Genomic DNA, 19,637 nt, shown 5'->3' with positions numbered 1-19,637 from the left:
ACTGATTCTGATGGCTAACCTCCAGTCCTCAGGTCTTCTAATGTTAGAGATATACCAGATTTCCCTGGTAAGAGTCTGGTATGCTATCTTCAAGATTCAGAGAACATGTACCGTGTGGTATGCATCATTGCTTTTCATTTATGGATTTCTTTCAGCTCTGCTTTATTACATATTATTGGTGTAACAGTATTATTTATTATATATTATTGGTGTAATAATATGTAATAAAGAGATGAAGAAGCTAAGTTTCAAGACGTGCACATAGAGAGCCAAAATTAAGCTATCTCTATAAAGCTAGAAGCTATTAAGGCTGCTCAAGCTATAAAAATAAGGCCAGAAAACATTTTTTTCTAAAAATATTTATTGAATGATTCATCTTATGCCTATTAATTTAATTTAATTTATTTTTTAAAACTTTTAGATTCAAAGGTACATGGTAGGTTTGTTATACAGGTAAATTGCATGTCATGAGGATTTGGTGTACAGATTATTTTGTCATCCGGGTAATAAGCATAGTACCCAATAGGTAGTTTTTCAGTTCTCTTCCTCTTCCCATCCTCTACCTACAAGTACGTCTTAGTGTCTCCTGTTCCTTTCTTAGTGCCCATGGATTCTCAATGTTAACTCCCACCTATAATTAAGAACAGGCAGTATTTGGTTTTCTGTTCCTGCATTAATTTCCTTAGGATAATGGCCTCCAACTCCATCCATGTTGCTGCAAAGGACATGATCATATTCTTCTTTTATGACTCTATAGTATTCCATGGTGTATATATGTCACATTTTCTTTATCCAGTCTACTGTTGATGGGTATTTAGGTTGATTCCATGTCTTTGCTATTGTGAGTAGTGCTGCGATGAATACACACATACATTGTCTTTATGGTAGAATGATTCATATCGAGTGGGGGCTGGGGACTCACAGAGAAGAGAGACTGGGTTTCTTTCCACACAGTGACTGTGGCATGCTGGAGGTGCCAGCATAGCAACCAGGCTCTTAGATCCCTCCCCAGCTTGAGGGCAATAAGGGCAGTCACTGCAGCTGCAAAGGCAGAGGGCTGTGGGCTGTCTCTGGGATTTCCTCCCCAGAGAAACACAGAGCTGCCACCAACTGAAATGCTCAGGCTGGGGCAACGTTTTTGTGATGAGGGGCCCAGTTCAAGAGACCTTGTCCATTGAGGAGTAGTGGGGTGGGACCACATGAAAGGCAATCTGGCCACTGTTCTGTAAGGCTGCTGCTCTGCTGGGTACCCAGATTAGTCTCTAATCATTTCGTTCCTTCTAGAGCCTGAGGGGAACAGGAGCTAGGGCTGTGGAGCAGAAAAAATGGCACATGGCCTGCTACCTCTGGGAGCTCCATCCCAGGGAAATGCAGAGCTGCTTCTGGCCACAAAGCTCAGGCAGGGCTGTGGTGGTCACAGTAGAGTCCCAGGCCATTGGGCCTTACCTGATGAAGTACAGTGGAGGCTATAGTCTATCTGCTGCTCAGGCCCATGGATTCAGCCCCTATCCAGGGGTCGTGTGAGGGAGCCTGGCCTGTTTCCAGAGCTGCAGCTGCTGGTGCCAGGATGCCCAGGGATGCAAGGCTCCAAAGACTCCTCATGTGCCTGAGTGGTGGCTCCGTCCAGACTCCATGTAGCTCTCTCTGTCAGTCTGAAGGCCTGAGGGTTGGGGAGGTGGTAGTCACAGGGGTTCTCCCAAGCCTAGGGTTGCAAAGGTCCATAGCAGGAGTGTGAGTCCCCAGGGATGCTCACTCACTCTTTCTCAGTAGTGGGCGGCCTGCCTTGGCTCTGCACCACTCCCAGGTGGATGATTGTCCTGCTGCTCTCCTCCATTCTCTGTGAGTCATGCTGCTTCCTTGATGAACCCAGTGTGTCCACCTGGATGATCTAGTCGAAGAGCTAATGTTTACTCAACAGTCTTTTTTCCCTCTGTGACAGCGGCGCACATTAGCTGCTTCTAGTCAGCCATATTGGCTGGAATTCAGAAAATATCCTCTGGCCTTGGGGATATGAAAAAATTATTTAATTATATGATTATTATTTTTTAATTGTTTAATTTTAAATTTTTGTGAGTACATAGTAGATGTATATATTTATGGAGTACATGAGATATTTTAATACAGGCATACAATGTGTAATCAAATCAAGGTAAATAAGGTATCCATCGTCTCAAGCATTTATCCTTTCTTTGTTATAAACAACCCAATTATAATCTTTTAGTTATTTTTAAATGTACGATAAATTATTGATGACTGTAGTCATCATATTGTGTTATCAAATGCTAGATCTTATTCATTCTGTCTAATTATATTTTTGTATACATTAACCTTCCCCACTCACTCCAACCCCAACTACCTTTCTCAGCCTCTGGTAATGATCATTCTACTCTCTATCTCCATAAGTTCAATGGTTTTAATTTTTGCCTTCTACAAATAAGTGAGAACGTGAAGTTTCTCTTTCTGCACCTGGCTTATTTTACTTAACATAGTATCCTTCCATTCCGTCCATGTTGTTGAAAATGACAGGATCTCATTCTTTTTAATGGCTGAATGGTACTGCACTGTAGTATGTACCACATTTTCTTTATCCATTCATCTGTTGATGTACACTCAGGTTGCTTCCAAACTTGGCTATTGTAAATAGTGCTGCAATAATCACTGGAATGCAGATCTCTCTTTGATCCACTCATTTCCTTTCTTCTGGGTATATACCTAATAGTGGGATTGCTAGATCATATGGTAGCTCTATTTTTTAGGTTTTGAAGAACCTCCAAACTGTTCTCCATAGTGGTTGTACTCATTTTTATTCCCACCAACAGTGTGTGAGGACTCTTTTTACTCCACATCCTCACCGACATTCACTATTGTATGTCTTTTGGATAAAAGCCATTTTAACTGGGGTGAGATGATATCTCATCATAGCTTTGATTTGCATTTCTCTGATGAAAAATGATATTGAACACACCTGTTCTTATACTTGTTTGCCATTTGTATAATCTTATTTTGAGGAATCTATTCAGATCTTGAAAGGAACATTTTTATTCCCAACAGTTTCATAGATGAAAAACTGTCACCTTCAAAAAATAGATGTGCAAAACAACTATTTGGTCCTAATTAATGTTATTCACAATTTATGAAGATTTTAGGCCAATAAAATGAACCTAACTACATGCTATGTGTAAAAAACACTTCATATTCAGTGACATAGGTAGCTTGAAAGTAAAAAAGATGGAAAAAAAAGATATATCGTGCTAATATTAATGGAAAAGGAAGGAATGGTTTAATATCTCATAAAGTAGACTTCAGAGCAATACAAATTATTGGAGAAAAAGATGGACATTATGTGATGTCATAACAAACTTAACTGTGTACACACTGAAAAACATATGAAGGGAAAAGAAACATGAAGCAAAAATTGATAGAGCTGAAAAAGAAAGTAGACAAATCCAAAATTATAGTTATCAAGTACATGGAAGACCTGAACAATATGATCCACCAACAGATGTAATTGACATACAGAATACTACACCCTATCATAGTAGAATGTATTTTTAAAGCCTCCATAGAAGACTAACCAAGATAAACTATATCCTGGGCCATGAAATGATATAGAGTGTGCTCTCTGACCACGGTACAATCAAATTAGAAATTAACAGTGTAAAGAAAAGAGGAACCTCTCCGAGCACTTTAAAATAAACAACACACTTACAAATATTAATGGATCAAAGAGCAAGTCAAAACAAACAACGGCTACAGGAAAAAAAAAACAACAACAAAACAAAACCAAAAAAAAACATGAAATGAAAAGACACCATATAAAAATCTATGGGATATAGCATTAAATGCTTATGTGAGAAGTAAGGAAAGTTTGCAAATCAGTATTTTAGGTTTCTGGCTCAAGAAACTAGAAAACAAAGAGTAAAATAAACTCAAAAGAAGCAGAAGAAAGAAAATAAAAAACAAATCAATAAAATTAAAAATAGAAAACAGTGGAGAAAATTAATGAAACAAAAAGCTGTTTTTTCACAAAAAATCAATAAAATCGATAACAAATTTAACAAAACTAATGTACATAAAAAGTAAAAACCAGAAATAATATCAGAAATGAAGTGGATGCTTTCACTACTTATACTGCAGCCATTATTAGGATAATAAGGGAATCCTGCAAACAATATTACTCACATATTTGACAGTTTGGAAGAAATTGACCAATTCTTTGAAAAACTCATACTACCACAACTCAACCATGAAGAAATAATTAATTTGAGTAGTTCTATAGTCAGTCAAGAAATTGTAATCATAATCATAAAACTTTCTTAAAAAGATCTCCAGGTCCAGATGGTTTCACTGGTGAATTTCACCAAACATTTAAAGAAGAAAGAATATCAATTTTACACAATATTTTTCAGAGAAAGAGGGCATACTTAACCAACTTATTTTATGAGGTCAGTATTACTCTGATACCAAAACTAGCCAAGTACAATAAAAAAAGTGAAAGAAGACTACAGACAACTCTCGTGAACTTAAAGGCAAAAATCTGTAGTAAAATATTTGCAAACTGCATTTAACAATGTATGAAACATTACATACCATGATAAAGTGGAATTTGTTCTGGGTATACAAGATTAGTTCAACGTTTGAAAATCAATTAGTGCAGTCTACCATACTAACAGACTAGAGAAGAAAAATTATATGATCACATCAATTCACAGAAAAATAATTTTGATCAAATCTAAGAGTTCATGATAAAAAACTAACTATTAGGATTAGAAGGAAATTACCTCAACTTGTTAAGGAATACATACAAAAAAACCCATACCCAACTTCACACTTGATTTCAAAGACTGAATAAGATGGGAAACAAGGCAAAGGTGTCCTTTATTCTCACTCTTAATTCAAAATAGTAATGGAAGTACCAGACACAATAACAAAACAAGAAACATATAAAATGCATACAGATTAGAAACAAAGAAATAAAAGTTTCTATCTTTATGAAGATAAAATAATTGTCCATGTAGAAAATGCCAACGCATCTACAAAACATCAAAAAATCCCTGCTAGAATTAACAAGTGAGTTCAACAAGGTTGTAGGATACAAGAAAAACACAAAAAAATTAATGGAATTTCCACGTGCATGAAGATACAGAAAAAAATAAAAACATTTGTAAACACCCAAGAGAAAACTAAATACTTAGGTATACACTTCATGAAACATGTAAAGTATCCATATGATGGAAATTCTTAAAAATGTTAATGAAAGGACTCAAAGAAGACCTAAACAAATGGACATATTCCATTCATGGATTGTAGGGCTCAACACAGTAAAAGATGGCAGTTTTCTTCAAATCCATGTGCAGATTCATTACAATTTCAATAAAAATTCCAGTGACATTATTGTATTTTAAAATTTTCTTTATTTATTTTTTATTTTTTAACTTCTACTTTAAGTTGAGGGGTATATGTGCAGGTTTCTTATATAGGTAAGCTTGTGTCATGAGGGTTTGTTGTACAGATTATTTCATTGCCGGGGTATTAAGCACACTACTTATTAGTTATTTTTTTCTGATTCTCCTCCTCCTCCCATCTTCCACCCTCCAACAGGCCCCAGTGTGTGTTGTTCCCCTATATGTCTCCATGTGTTCTCATCATTTAGCTCCCAATTATAAGTGAGAACATGCAGTATTTGATTTTCTGTGTCTGTGTTAGTTTGTGAAGGATAGTGGCCTCGAGCTTCATCCACGTCACTAAAAAGGGCATGATCTCATTCTTTTTATGGCTGCGTAGCATTTTATGGATATATGCACCACATTTTTAAATCCAGTCTGTCATTGATGGGCATTTATGTTGATTCCATGTCTTTGTTATTGTAAATAGTGCTGCAATGAACATACAAGTCCTTGTGTCTTTATAATATAATAATTTATATTTCCTTGGGTATATACCTAGTAATGGGATTGCTAGGTTGAAAGGTACTTCTCTCTTTAGGTCTTTGAGGAATCACCATATTGTCTTCCACAATGGCTGAACTAATTTACACTCCCACCAACAGTATATAAACATTCCTTTTTCTCCACAACCTTGCCAGCATCTGTTATTTTTTGACTTTTTAATAATAGCCAATTCAACTGGTGTGAGATGGTTTAATAAAACCACAATTCATGTGGTTTTGATTTGTATTTCTCTAATGATCACTGTTGTTGAGCTTTTTTCTCATATGATTCTTTGCCACATGTACGTCTTCTTTGGAAAAGTGGTCAGTTCATATCCTTTGCCCACTTTTTAATGGAGTTGTTTATGTTTTTTCTCATAAATTTGTTTAAGTTCCTTATAGATGTTGGATACTAGACCTTTGTCAGGTGCACAGTTTGCAAAAACATTCTCCCATTCTGTAGGGTGTCTGTTCACTCTGTTGATAGCTTCCTTTTTTGTGCTGGGACTCTTTAGTTTAATTAGATTCCACTTGTCAATTTTTGCTTTTGTTGCAATTACTTTTGCCATCTTCATTCTTTGCCCTGTCCTGAGTCCAGAATGACATTGCCTAGGTTGTCTTCCGGGGATTTTGTAGTCTTGGGTTTTGCATTTTACAATGACATATTTTTAAGTCACAGACAAATATATTATAAAATTTAATATGGAAAGGTGCAGGGTCTAGAATAGCTAAAATAATCTTTACAATGAATATGTAGGAGGACTCACCCAACCTAATGATTATGCTTACTATAGAGCTACAGTAATCAAGACAGTGAGTTGCCAGAGGGATAGACACAGATCAATGGAAGGGAGTGGAGAAACCACAAATCGACTCACACAAATGTGCTTAACTTGTTTTTGACAAAGGTGCAAAAACAATTAAGTGAAGGAAGGGTAGCCTTTTCAACAAATGGTGTTGGAGCAATTGAATATCCACAGGCAAACAATGAATCTCTACCTAAACCTCACACTTCATATAAAACTTAAATTAAAGTGGACCTAAATATAATAGATAAAATTTAAAAACTAAATATATAAGCATATATACGTAAATAATATATAAAACACATTCAGCAATGAGTATAGTAATTGGGGAAATCTTAGCAAACTCAGTGAATTGTACAATATTAGCATCCTGGTTGTGAAACTATACTATTATTTTGCAAGATGTTACCATTGAGAGAAGCTGGGTAAAGGATGCAGAGGATCTCTCAGTGTTATTAAAACTGCACATGGATGTGTAATTATCTCAATAAGAATGTCAATTTAAAAAATTGGCCCTGAACTGGCAAAACCAATAGCGCCTTGGCAGAGAAAAGTGAGAAGCTACCGTATATAAATGCTTCCAATAAGAAGCCCCTTCACACTCTTAGCTCATGAAAACAACACTTTCTTGGGCCATTCAAGCTGCTATAACAAAATACCTTCCTCTGGGTGACTTATAAACAACAGAAGTTTATTTCTCATAATTCTACAGTCTAAGAAGTTCAAGAACAATCCTCTGGCATTGTTGCGTCTGTGGGGGCTTCTTTCTGGTTCACAGATGGCATCTTCTAGCCATGTCCTCACATGGCAGAAGTGGGGATCTAGCTCTCTGGGGTCTCCTCCTTAAGAGCATAACCCCATTCATGACAGCTCCATAACACTGCTGAAAAGGACTATATGTTTAAAATGTTAAGGCTCATGAGAAAATGAACCACTACAAAAGAATGTCAGAAGGTGAAACACATGTGAGGTTCACATCCAATTATTCAAGATGGAAGAATTTGAAGAAAACCTGTCAAACTTGTCTGTTTGAAATTTTTTAGGAAATGGTGGGAAGAAAAGAAGCCATAAATCAATGACAAGAATATTCTGGAAATTTTTCAATAAAGAGGATTGAAAAAAGAACCAACTAGAAATTATAGCTATAAAAGTATATCTAATAAAATAAAGAATTTTGTGAAGAGGCTAAACTAGACAACCAAAAAGAACTCAAGATAAATTTAATGACTAGATGAGAGAGATGAGGAAATGGATCAGAATGTAGTACAGAAAGAAAAGGACATGGAAAGTGTAAAAACAAACAAAAAAATTAAGAGATGACAAAAGCTGCAATTAAAGAATAGAAAGAAGACAATGGACTCAAGACACTGGTAGATTTTAGAGACTGATTACGAAAGATATGTGGGAATTGTAAGAGAGGGGATTGACAATGGGTGTGAGATCTTTGTTTTGGAAGACATTGGGAATTTGAGGTATCTGCAGAAAATTTCAGCATGATGCACAGTATTCAGTTCTGTTTATGAACCTGGGCTTCGGGGCAAGCAACACACTGGAAAGACCTAGTTTTACAGAGAAGAAAACTAAAGTCCAGAAATGTGGTGGAAACTTTCCTGAAGTGGAGGAGCAGAAATTTACACCTACATGTCAGAAGGATTGATTTACAGACAACCAACTCAAGCTGAGTGTGGAGCAGATAAAAATCAGCATTAAGAGTTAAAAGCATTTGTTTCTTCCCAGACTTTTTAAGAGGACCATATGATAAGGTTAAGCCTAATAGTTCAGTTACATAAAAACTTTTGATACATTGCAATAAATGAACATCTTACCCTGAAAAGTAGCTCATTAAAGTATAATTATTTTGAGAGAATAAATGAAATAAATTAGCTGCTTTGGAGGTAGTTACTAGGTAATTCTTGATAAGCGTAAGGAGCATATTGCTAGAGTTAATGATGGTTGATTTTAGGGAGGTGATTACTGGTCAATATAATTTCTTTTTCAGTATTATTCAAACAGAATGAGCATTTTTGCAAGTAATATCTGTTGAGCTTTACGCATTAATGAATGAAAAGGATATGTTTACTCATTTATACATTAATATGCTGTGTCAGTGTCAATACATTTAGAACTTTACTATTAATTTACTTCCATTTACTAGATTTTCTGTTTTGTAGGGCAAAGTCATAGTAGATAATGGTATAGGAATCTATCTAAAATGATGGGACTGGAGATTGTGATGTATAGATTAGTCAGATTAGCAGGATTGGAACATATATACAATACATTTGCTTAGGAACTTGTTAAAATATACTGAGAGTTGAAACCCTACTGCAAATCATGTGTACTCAAACCTTCTGTTTCAGAAGATGCTTGAGCAGTGAGGGGAATGGTTAAGAATTTTGGTTTTGTGGTCAAACACATTTGCTTTGTTGAGCAGTAGCTGTGAGGTTTTGAAACAATTAAGAAGCCTCTCCATGCCTTCATGGGTAAGTGGATGACAATAACAGGACTTATATCGAAGGATAATAATGAAGATTAAATTAACTGTAGCCTGTGATATACAATGCCTAATAGGCAGTTAGTGCTCCAAAAAGTTTTAGGTTTTATTAGAATTTGACATTGCCTTGGTGTTATCATTACATAATCAACCACCAATCTATGTATGAGAAAGCCTTGATATAGAAATCTTTTGATAGTCTTCTGTATGTGGTTTGTATATTTTTTATTATTTATTTATTTATTGATTTTTTTTTTTTCAAGATGGAGTCTTGCTCTGTTGCCCAGGCTGGAGTGCAGTGGCGCGATCTCGGCTCACTGCAACCTCTGCCTCCTGGGTTTAAGCAATTCTCCTGCCTCAGCCTCCCGAGCAGCTGTGTAATCCTTATGCCAGTAATAGCATGAGGTTGTTGTGACAACTAAAATAAACAAAATACATAGCTGGTGAATTCAGACATCAAGGTCCTGTCCTCTGTCCACTAATACATGAAGAATGGCAGAGTTAAGTGCAAAAAGAGTGTTGTAGAAAAGAGAAGAGTTTGTGACTTATTTACTTATTCAGTCACTCATTTAACAAGCATGATTAAATGTGTGGATTGTAGAGTATATGTTGTTAAAATAAGCATGTGCCACCGCCCCGAACTTATTTTTGTATTTTTAGTAGAGATGGGGTTTCACCATGTTGGCCAGGCTGGTCTCGAATTCCTGACCTCGTGATCTGCCTGCCTCAGCCTCCCAAAGTGCTGGGATTACTGGCATAAGCCACGGTGCCCAGTCTGGTTTGTATTAAAGCCCAAACTTTAATGATAGAGGCTTTATAAAATTAGAAAAGAAGACAGGCATTTATATTGAGTAACTGTGTTATAGGCACTGTGTAAAAAACTTGCACCCATATATTATTTCATTTAATCTGTCCAACAGCCTTGTAGAATAGTAATTATTCTTCTCATTTCAAAGTTAAGATAAGCAAAATTCTATGTTTTAAGAGTCTCAGAGATAGTGACAGAGCCATTTTCAAATCCCCAGTCCCTCATTTTTACATCCTCATTTCACATCATTACCCTCATTTTACATCACATTTTACATAGAAAATGTGAGTAAGCAATAATATTGATTGAATGGAGATGATTTTTTTCTCTTCTTGGTGCTTCATATAATGTAATTGACTGAAGCAGTACATGCCCTAATCCTTTGCTCCTTCTGTTTTGTATATAACTGTGCTGGAATTAAGTTGTGAAGTAATTATGGTTTTCATACTTTCTGGTAATGTCTGAAAAATTACTAATATATAGATTGTGAGGTTTGAACTGATAAAATTATAAAGAGAGAGAGAAAGATAGAGAAGGAGACAGCAGGATAATTATAGATATAGCTATTAAAAACAATAAGAACCAGTCAGATTTGACCATAAATGAATAAAAGACTAGTTCTGCCAAGAATCGTAGAGATTTGACATTTGTATCGCCTTAGGAATGTGTTTCTAAATTTTAGCAACACGGAGAATTAGACTAGAAGAAAGTTGTAACAAATAGAAAAATGACCCCATTCTTTACATATTCTCAAACATTTTTATGCACAAAACGGGTAGATTATCACACATAGGAAAAACTTACAAATACTTGTATGTATTTAAATATATCAGTGGACTTTTAAAAATAAACATGTCTTGAAAGCAAGCATTTCATGTTCATGACATTAAAGGAGTTTATATTGAGTTTGGGACAAAACATAAATTATTCCATATTTAAATCCTTGGATGATGGATCAGAATTTTTTTTTGCTGTCTTCTTGAATTTATATAGTTTAGATATTTTTGGTTTAGAGTTTGTTTATGCAGGTTCAAAAATTTGATCAAGTTTTAGTTTTAAGAAAGCTGGAGTTTGAATTCCAGGCTTAGAGCTCCCTCTTGTGCTTACTGGTAGATATGGGAAATCCTGGGTTTTTATCAATGGATTCTAAGATTATGTCAAAATTCCTACATCTATATTTTTCAATTAACTTTCTGAAACATAACTGTAATTTATTACTTTTGATAGATAGTGATTAACCAGTTTACCTGAAAAAAATGTGTGATAACCAGGGATCAGGAACCTCTAAAAAATACTTATATTTAGGAGAAATGTATGTACCAGAAACCTCTAAAAAAATGCTTATATTTAGGAGACAAAATTATAGGGGTCAAATGGAAACGTCATAAGGACAGAAGAAAGAAGGAAAGTAATGTTATTAGGTAGTTATATGTTAAGCAAAGTACTATGTATTCCCAGCCATTATCTCAAGGAGTTTAATGATTGCTGGTTTGACAAATGAGAGAATTGAGGTACAAAGAGTTTAAGTGACTTTCCCAAGCTCATGTAGCTGGTGAATTCAGACATCAAGGTCCTGTCCTCTGTCCACTAATACATGAAGAACATCAGAGTCAAGTGCAAAAAGAGTGTTGTAGAAAAGAGAAGAGTTTGTGACTCATTTATTTATTCAGTCACTCATTTAACAGGCATGATTAAATGTGTGGATTGTAGAGTATATATTGTTATAATAAATAGATTCTAATTTGTAATATTTTAATGGGCAAATAGACTGAGTTATAAATACTGTTAGATATTACATAATCTCTTCATTGTTGTAAGTACTAAGATTGTGTTCTTATTTGTGTTTTTCAAAGTCAAAAGAGAGGGAAAGAAACAGACTGATTTTTATTTAGTGTAGACTATGTGCTAAGTGTTTGTGTATTTTTATTAGTTGTCACAACAACCTCACGGTATCAGGCATTTACTTTTTTCTTTCTTCCTTTTTAACAATTAATAGATGTTATTTCTTGGAGTGATTTTGGGTTCACAGCAAAACTGAGCTGAAGGTGTATATATATATATATATATATATATATATATATATATATATACTCCCTCCCGCTACATATGTACAACCTTCCCCACTATCAACATCCTCCACCAAAATGGTATATTTGTTACAACTGATGAGCCTACATTGACACATAATCACTGGAAGTGCTTAGTTTACATTAGTGTTCACTCTTGGTATTTTACATTCTACGTGGTTGGCCAAATTTATAAGGACGTGTAATTACTATTATAGTATCATTCAGAGTAGTTTCCCTGTCCTAAAAAATCCATGTGCTCTGCCTACTCATTGTTTCCTGGCTTTTAATCCCTGGCAACCACTGATGTTTTTACTGTCTCCATAGTTTCATCTTTCCCCAGAATGTCATATATTTGGATTCATACAGCATGTAGCTCTTTCAGATTGGTTTCTTTCACTGAGTAATATGAATTTAAGTTTTTTCCATGTCTTCTTATGGCTTGATACCTGATTTCTTTTTAATGCTGAATAATCTTCTGTTGTCTGGATATACCAAAGTTTACCCACCCATCTACTGAAGGACATCTTAGTTGTTTCTAAGTTTTTGGCAATTATGAATGAAGCTACTGTAAACATCAATGTGCATATTTTTATAAGGACATAAGTTTTCCATTTATTGGGTAAATACCAAAGGGCACAATTGCTGGATCTCCAGGTAAAATTGTATTTACTTTTGCAAGAAACTGTCAAACTGTTTCCAAAGTGACTGCACCATTTTGCATCCCCTTCAGCAATGAATGAGAGCTCCTGTTGTTCCACATCCTTACCTGCATTTAGTGTTGTCAGTGTAGGCACCGGTTTTTAATTATCCTGATATGATGGCCATACATCCTGGCTTGCCTCTGTCTCACAGTCTGGGTTAATCCTGTCATGCTCGTTTAATTATTAACAGTACCCCTCTCCCCTATTTCACTCTTTGAAGAATCTTGATTCAGAAAACGTGTTATATATCCTTCTAATTATCCATACGTTAAACTTGTGAAAACTAAGGTCCAGAGAGGTTAAGCAACTTGCCCAAGGTGACCGGTTTGTAAATTGCCAAGTACTGGGACTGGGAGAAAAGTCTGCCTGACCCTAAAGCCCATACTCTTCCCACTGTGTGAAGGTTGTGTCTGTCTGCAACATCTTCCAAATGTCTTCAGGGCCTTTCTGACTCTTCCTTGCCAATTGAAGGATATGATTCATTGCTTATCTTTTAGACTTTATAAGATAGTCATACCTGTGATTCAACATTCCACATAAAATACAATTCCATTTTCAAAATGAAACAGAGGTCTTGTTGACACAACTACTTATGAATGCTAACAGCTTTAAATGGCTGCATTGGTTGCTTTCTATATTGATCACCATACAATGCTTTACCAGGTCATATCAAAAGGCTCTTATGATATTGATAGACCGTATTTTCTTTGTGTAATTTTTTTTTGTGTGTAAGCTTTTCCTATAAGGCTCTGTCAGATGACAGTGTTAACCTTGTTGAATAATAATTTTGCAAATGATTATTCTGGTAAAATTGTGACATTGTCAGAGACAAGAGAGTCTTTTGTATTAAAACTTTCAATGGTGGAATCATCAAATGTATAAATCCTCAAAATTTATCTTCTGGAACATTTTACATGGGCAAAACATGACATATGAACACAGGGTCAGCATGGGTTAAAGCCAAAATGTGAAATGCATAGCAATAGCACCCTTGGGGAAAGAACTTATAAAAAGGCAGCCTAGGGGGTATATAGGAAGGATGTGCCTAAAGGGAAGTGGTTTTACCCCCTTTTCCTTAAGGATAGTGGTGGGCTCTGAACAGCTGGAGAGTAAGATACTGTACTTGATGAAACACATTTATTTTAATGTGACTTAAAACATGTCTTTCCCCATGAGTATTTGAATTTTAAAAAATGATAAGGTAGACAGAAATCTCTGCATTAGTTGACAGCCTAGACAAGGATACATACAACAGTAAGGGGTCTGTCTGGAAAGGCTCAATTCAAAGTTTATCTACTCACAATTTGTAAGACACCTACCAGGACAGTGGTATGGATTTTGCTGGGTTTAAAGAAACATTGTGAATGATGTTTTTAAAAAGCTGTTCTCTTCCTGGGCTTTGTTTCTGATACAAAAAAAAAAAAAATCCAAATTATATATTCTTTTACCTCTCTCTCTCGGCTTAAAATAATATATACATAACAAAAGTATGCCATAAGCTTTCTTACTTTTGTGTCTACATAGTGAGAAAAGAATTTTTGTGTGTGTGGATAATGAGGGAGAAGGAAAGAGAAATATTTTAAAATCAGCACTTTCTACAGAGAAAAACTGTTCTAAAATCTTGCAGAAGCACTTCCACAGTCAACTGGCTGAGAACCTGTCCAATTTTTGCAAAATCCAAGTGGAAGAATTCTTTACCGTTTTCTCAGTATCTTCTTTCTCATGTTGCTTGTTAGGGATTGCCAAAATGTATTCCAAAGTACATTACCAGAACCTTCCCTTTATTTTTCTACTTACAGGTCCTTGTCTGTGGCTTTTTAATAGCCCATAATCAGGTGAATTGTTTATGCTGCAGTTAAGAGAAGAAGGCCTTATGCTGGAGACACCCTGGTATGTTGCCATGGAAATGCCATGATCACTAATTCAGCATTAGGATTTTTGGTCACACTATGGAAATGAGCATAGAGAGAAGGCAGGTTGAGATTTTCTTTAAAATGATCCAAAATAACCTCAGTTATACTTGTCCCTTGCTTATGCAACAGACATGTTCTTTGACGAGTTATTTTTTAAATATATAACTTTAAAAATAAAATCCTATTACAGATGTTTTAAAGCAGCTTGATAACTATCATTGGCTGGAAACAAACAATAGGAAGATTTTTGTTGTTGCTATTGGTTTTAGTGATAACAGTACCTATCACCGGGTTATACTATTTTTTGGAAAACTAAATTTGATAATATATGGAATTTATTATGTCAGCATGGCACTTCACACTACAGTAGGCAGATTTCTAAAGCTGTCCATCCAAGATTTCCATCCCCTGGTTATTCAACCAAATATTAATCTAGACATTGTCCTGAAAGTCTCTATACATGTGATTAAGGTCACTAATCAGCTGACTCTAATTGGGCCCACTGTAATCATATGAGCCCTCACAGGCAGAAAATGGAGGCAGAAACATTAGAGATATGGCAGATGGGGAAGTCAGAGGGAGTCAAAGCATGTGAAAGACTTGGTCCAATGTTGCTGTGAGCCAAGGAACGTGGGCAGTAACCTGTTCTCAACCTGAAGCTGAGAACAACCCCTGGCCTATAGCTAGCAAGAAAACAAGTGCCCCAGTCCTACAACTGCATGTAATCAATTCTGCCAAAGTGGAATCAGATTCATCTTCAGAGATTCCAGAAAGGAGTCCAGCCCTGTGGATGTCTTGATTTCAGTCTTGCGGGACCCAGAGAAACTATCCAAGCGTAGGATTTCTGACTTACAGAACTGTGAGATAATAAACTTGTGTTGTTTTAAAGAGCTAAATTCGTGGTTATTTCTTATGGCAGCACTAGAAAACTAAAAGAGGCACCAAGCAATGACCAATAGATATTTTTGCTTCTTTCTGCTTTCCCTGTCACCCATTCACTGCTCCATCATGGCCTCCTCCTTTATCAGTAACCCTAGCTTTCTTTGCATGTGTTTGTGTCTGGGTGTTACTCATACACTTAAAATCAGAGGAAGTGAGAGAGAGAGAAGTCTCACTCTCTGTTTAGAGTCTTACTTTGTCCCTGCTCTCCTTAGAGTGCTCATTAGTCCCACAGACCCTTCTTCTTCTTCTCCCCTTGTCTTGAGTATCCTTTTTCCTATTTCCTCAGTAGTCTCAAGGTGGTAGGCTGTGGTACCCGAGAGTATGAACAAGATTATTTGGGGGGTGGGAAAATAATATTCCACTCATTTCTTCACACACACACACACACACACACACACCCTTGTACCCTATTCTTAAGTAAAGGCAGATTTCAACAAAAACAAAGATAGAAAAAAGATGAAAGTGTTTGACTTAATCCTTTTCTGCTGCTATGCAAAATACTGTAGAGTAGGATAATTTATAAAGCATAAAAATTTATTTCTCACAGTTCTGGAGTCTGTGGTGTAGTGTCCAAGGTGCTGGCAGATTTAGGGTCTAGTAACTGCTGACACTATGCTTCCCACATTGTGCCTTTTGACCGCATCTTCCCAAGGAAATGAACATCGTGTTCTTACGTGGCAGAAGGGACCAAAGGGCCAGGTCACTCTCTGAAGCCTCTTTTAAAAGGGCATTAATTCATGAGGGTGGAGCCCTCATAAGTTAATCACTTCTCAAAAAAGTCCATCCTCTTAATTCCATCGCAATGAGGATTAAGTTTCAACTTGACCTTTGGAGGAACACAACATCCAGACCGCAGCAGGAATAGGCTTGTTTTTAAATGTAGTGCTTGCTTGTTTTTTTAAAACATTGTAGAGGTGATTGAGAAGGTAGTAATCATGAGTTTGTGAGAAGGATGGAAATCTATGGATATCCTCTTTAAGGTCAGAGTCATTACTGCCAAGATTCTACACTTATCATCAGTGTTTCCTCATCTTAATAGGTTGATGGCCACTATGGTAAGTGCCTAGCTCAATCACAATTCCATACAATAGAAGACATACCCCCAAGTTAAGTTCATTCCTCAGATAAAGACATCGGATGATAGAAGGATGTGGTTTGTTTAAGGTTAAGTGACATAAAATATCATTTTCTCCCCAAAAGTGAATTCAAAGGAAAAGGGCATGAAATGGGTCTGGAGAATGAGACAGACTGACGTCTTTTTTCTAGGACCTTAGAGGAGGTCTCAGTGTCAGGGAATCTCTAGACATTAAACTAATCTGTCTTAGTTATGTGTTCTCTTCAGCATAGTTAGCTGCTCAGGCTTAGGTAAGAAGAGTTTTCATGACAAACATGAGAACGAGAGTCTTGGGAGTAGAGGGCATTTGAAAACAGAAAAATCTGCTTTCTTCTATGACCAGCTTAGACTTCATAATTATGCACCATGAAGTCTAAGCTGGTCATAGAAGAAAGCAGATTCTCATGCTGGAAATGATTATTTTGAGGTAATGATATTTCACATTTGACATATGAAAGGCAATTAAAAGGCATCAATGTATAATTTGAGAATGTGTAGCTTAGAAGGAAGTCAAGAATTTCCTGTAACTGGATTTCTTGTCATCATTATTTTTGATACTAAAAATACTTCCCAAGTATACTGAGCTTTAGAGTTTATAAAAATATTTACTTACAAAATCTTATTTCTCACAAGATACTATGAGTTAGATATCATTATTATTTCCATATTACAAATAAAAAAAGCTGTGTCTCAAATAGTTAAATCACTTGCCAAAGGCCACTCCTTAAGAAGCAATGAAGACAAGATTCACACTTATGTGCTTTTTTTGTTTGTTTGTTTTTTGAGACAGAGTCTTGCTCTGTTGCCCAGGCTGGTGTGCAGTGTGGCACAGTCTTGGCTCACTGCAACCTCCGCCTCCCGGGTTCAAGAAATTCTCTGCCTCAGCCTCCTGAGTAGCTGGGATTACAGGTGCTTGTCACCACACCTGGCTTATTTATTTATTTGTATTTTTAGTAGAGACAGGGTTTCACCATTTTGGCCAGGATGGTCTTGAACTCCTTACCTCATGATCCACCCGCCTTGGCCTCCCAAAGTGCTGGGATTACAGAAGTGAGCCACTGCGCCCAGCCCACACTTACGTTTTTTAACTCCAAAGTGGTTGATGTTTTCTAGCAAGCTCTCAACTGCCCCCATAAGGGTCCTTGCCAGGGACTAGTATACAGTTGTATCCCCCCTCAATAATTGTTTTTATTGGAGTAAAATATACATAAGATTTGCCATATTAACCATTTTAAGTGTGCAGTTCAATGGTATTAAATACATTCATCTTGTTATGCAGTCATCACTGTCATCCATCTCCAGAACTCTTTTTATCTTGCAAAACTGAAACTCTAAACCCATCAAACAATGACTTCCCCATCTCCTTTTCCCCAGGTCCTGGCAAACACCATTTCATTTTCTGTCTCAATTAATTTGATATACTTTATAAAAGTGGAATTATATGGGATTTTTCTCTTTGTGACTATCCACTTTTTAAAATTTGAAATAAGAATTCTAGGAATCTTGCAGCTCAAGATTAGCCAAAGAATGTTCCCTTCCTCCTGTCCCCGATTCCTAACTTACTAAGTGATATGGTTTGGCTCTGCGTCCCCACCAAAATCTCATCTTGAGGCCGGGCGCGGTGGCTCAAGCCTGTAATCCCAGCACTTTGGGAGGCCGAGACGGGCGGATCACAAGGTCAGGAGATCGAGACCATCCTGGCTAACACGGCGAAACCCCGTCTCTACTAAAAACACAAAAAATTAGCCGGGCGAGGTGGCGGCGCCTGTGGTCCCAGCTACTCCGGAGGCTGAGGCAGGAGAATGGCGGGAACCCGGGAGGCGGAGCTTGCAGTGAGCTGAGATCTGGCCACTGCACTCCAGCCTGGGGCGACAGAGTGAGACTCCGTCTCAAAAAAAAAAAAAAAAAATCTCATCTTGAATTGTACTCTGGTAATTCCTATGTGTTGTGCGTGGGAACCGGTGGGAGATAATTGAATTAAAGGGGTGGTTTCCCCCATACCGTTCTCATGGTATTAAATAAGTCTCATGAGATCTGAGGGTTTTTTTTAAGGGTTTTCTGCTTTTACTTCCTCCTTATTGTCTTCTTTTGTCTGCTGCCACGTGACATGTGCCTTTCACCTTCCGCCAAGATTGTGAGGCCTCCCCAGCAACATGGAGCTGTTAGTTCAATAAACCTGTCTCTTTTGTAAATTGCCTTGTCTTGGGTATGTCTTTACTAGCAGCATGAAAATGAACTAATACAGTAAATCGGTACCTGTAGAGTAGGGTGCTGCTGAAAAGATACCCGAAAATATGGAAGTGACTTTGGAACTGGGTAACAGGCAGAGGTTGGAACAGTTTGGAGGGCTCAGAAGAAGACATTGAAATGTGGGAAAGTTTGGAACTTCCTACAGACTTGTTGAATGGCTTTGACCAAAATGCTGATAAAGATATGGACAATGAAATCCAGGCCGAGGTAGTTTCAGATGGAGATGAGGATCTTCTTGGGAACCGGAGGAAAGGTGACTCTTGTTATGTTTTAGCAAAGAGACTGGTAGCATTTTGCTCCTTCCACAGAGGTTTGTGAAACTTTGAACTTGAGAGAGATGATTTAGGGTATCTGGCGGAAAAAAATTTTTAAGCAACAAAGCATTCAAGATGTGACTTGGATGCCTTTTTACAAGGGAAGTAGAGCATAAAAGTTCAGAAAATTTGCAGCCTGACAATGTGATAGAAAAGAAAATCCGATTTTCTGAGGAAAAATTCAAGCCAGCTGCAGAAATTTGTATAAGTAACATGAGGCCAAATGCTAATTCCCAAGACGATGGGGAAAATATCTCCAGGGCATGTCAGAGGTGTTCCAGCAGCCCCTGCCATCAC

The sequence above is a fragment of the Macaca mulatta genome, chromosome 4 (assembly GCF_049350105.2).
Source record: "Macaca mulatta isolate MMU2019108-1 chromosome 4, T2T-MMU8v2.0, whole genome shotgun sequence".
Lineage (NCBI taxonomy): Eukaryota > Metazoa > Chordata > Mammalia > Primates > Cercopithecidae > Macaca > Macaca mulatta.
Note: the sequence above shows the minus strand (reverse complement) of the source record.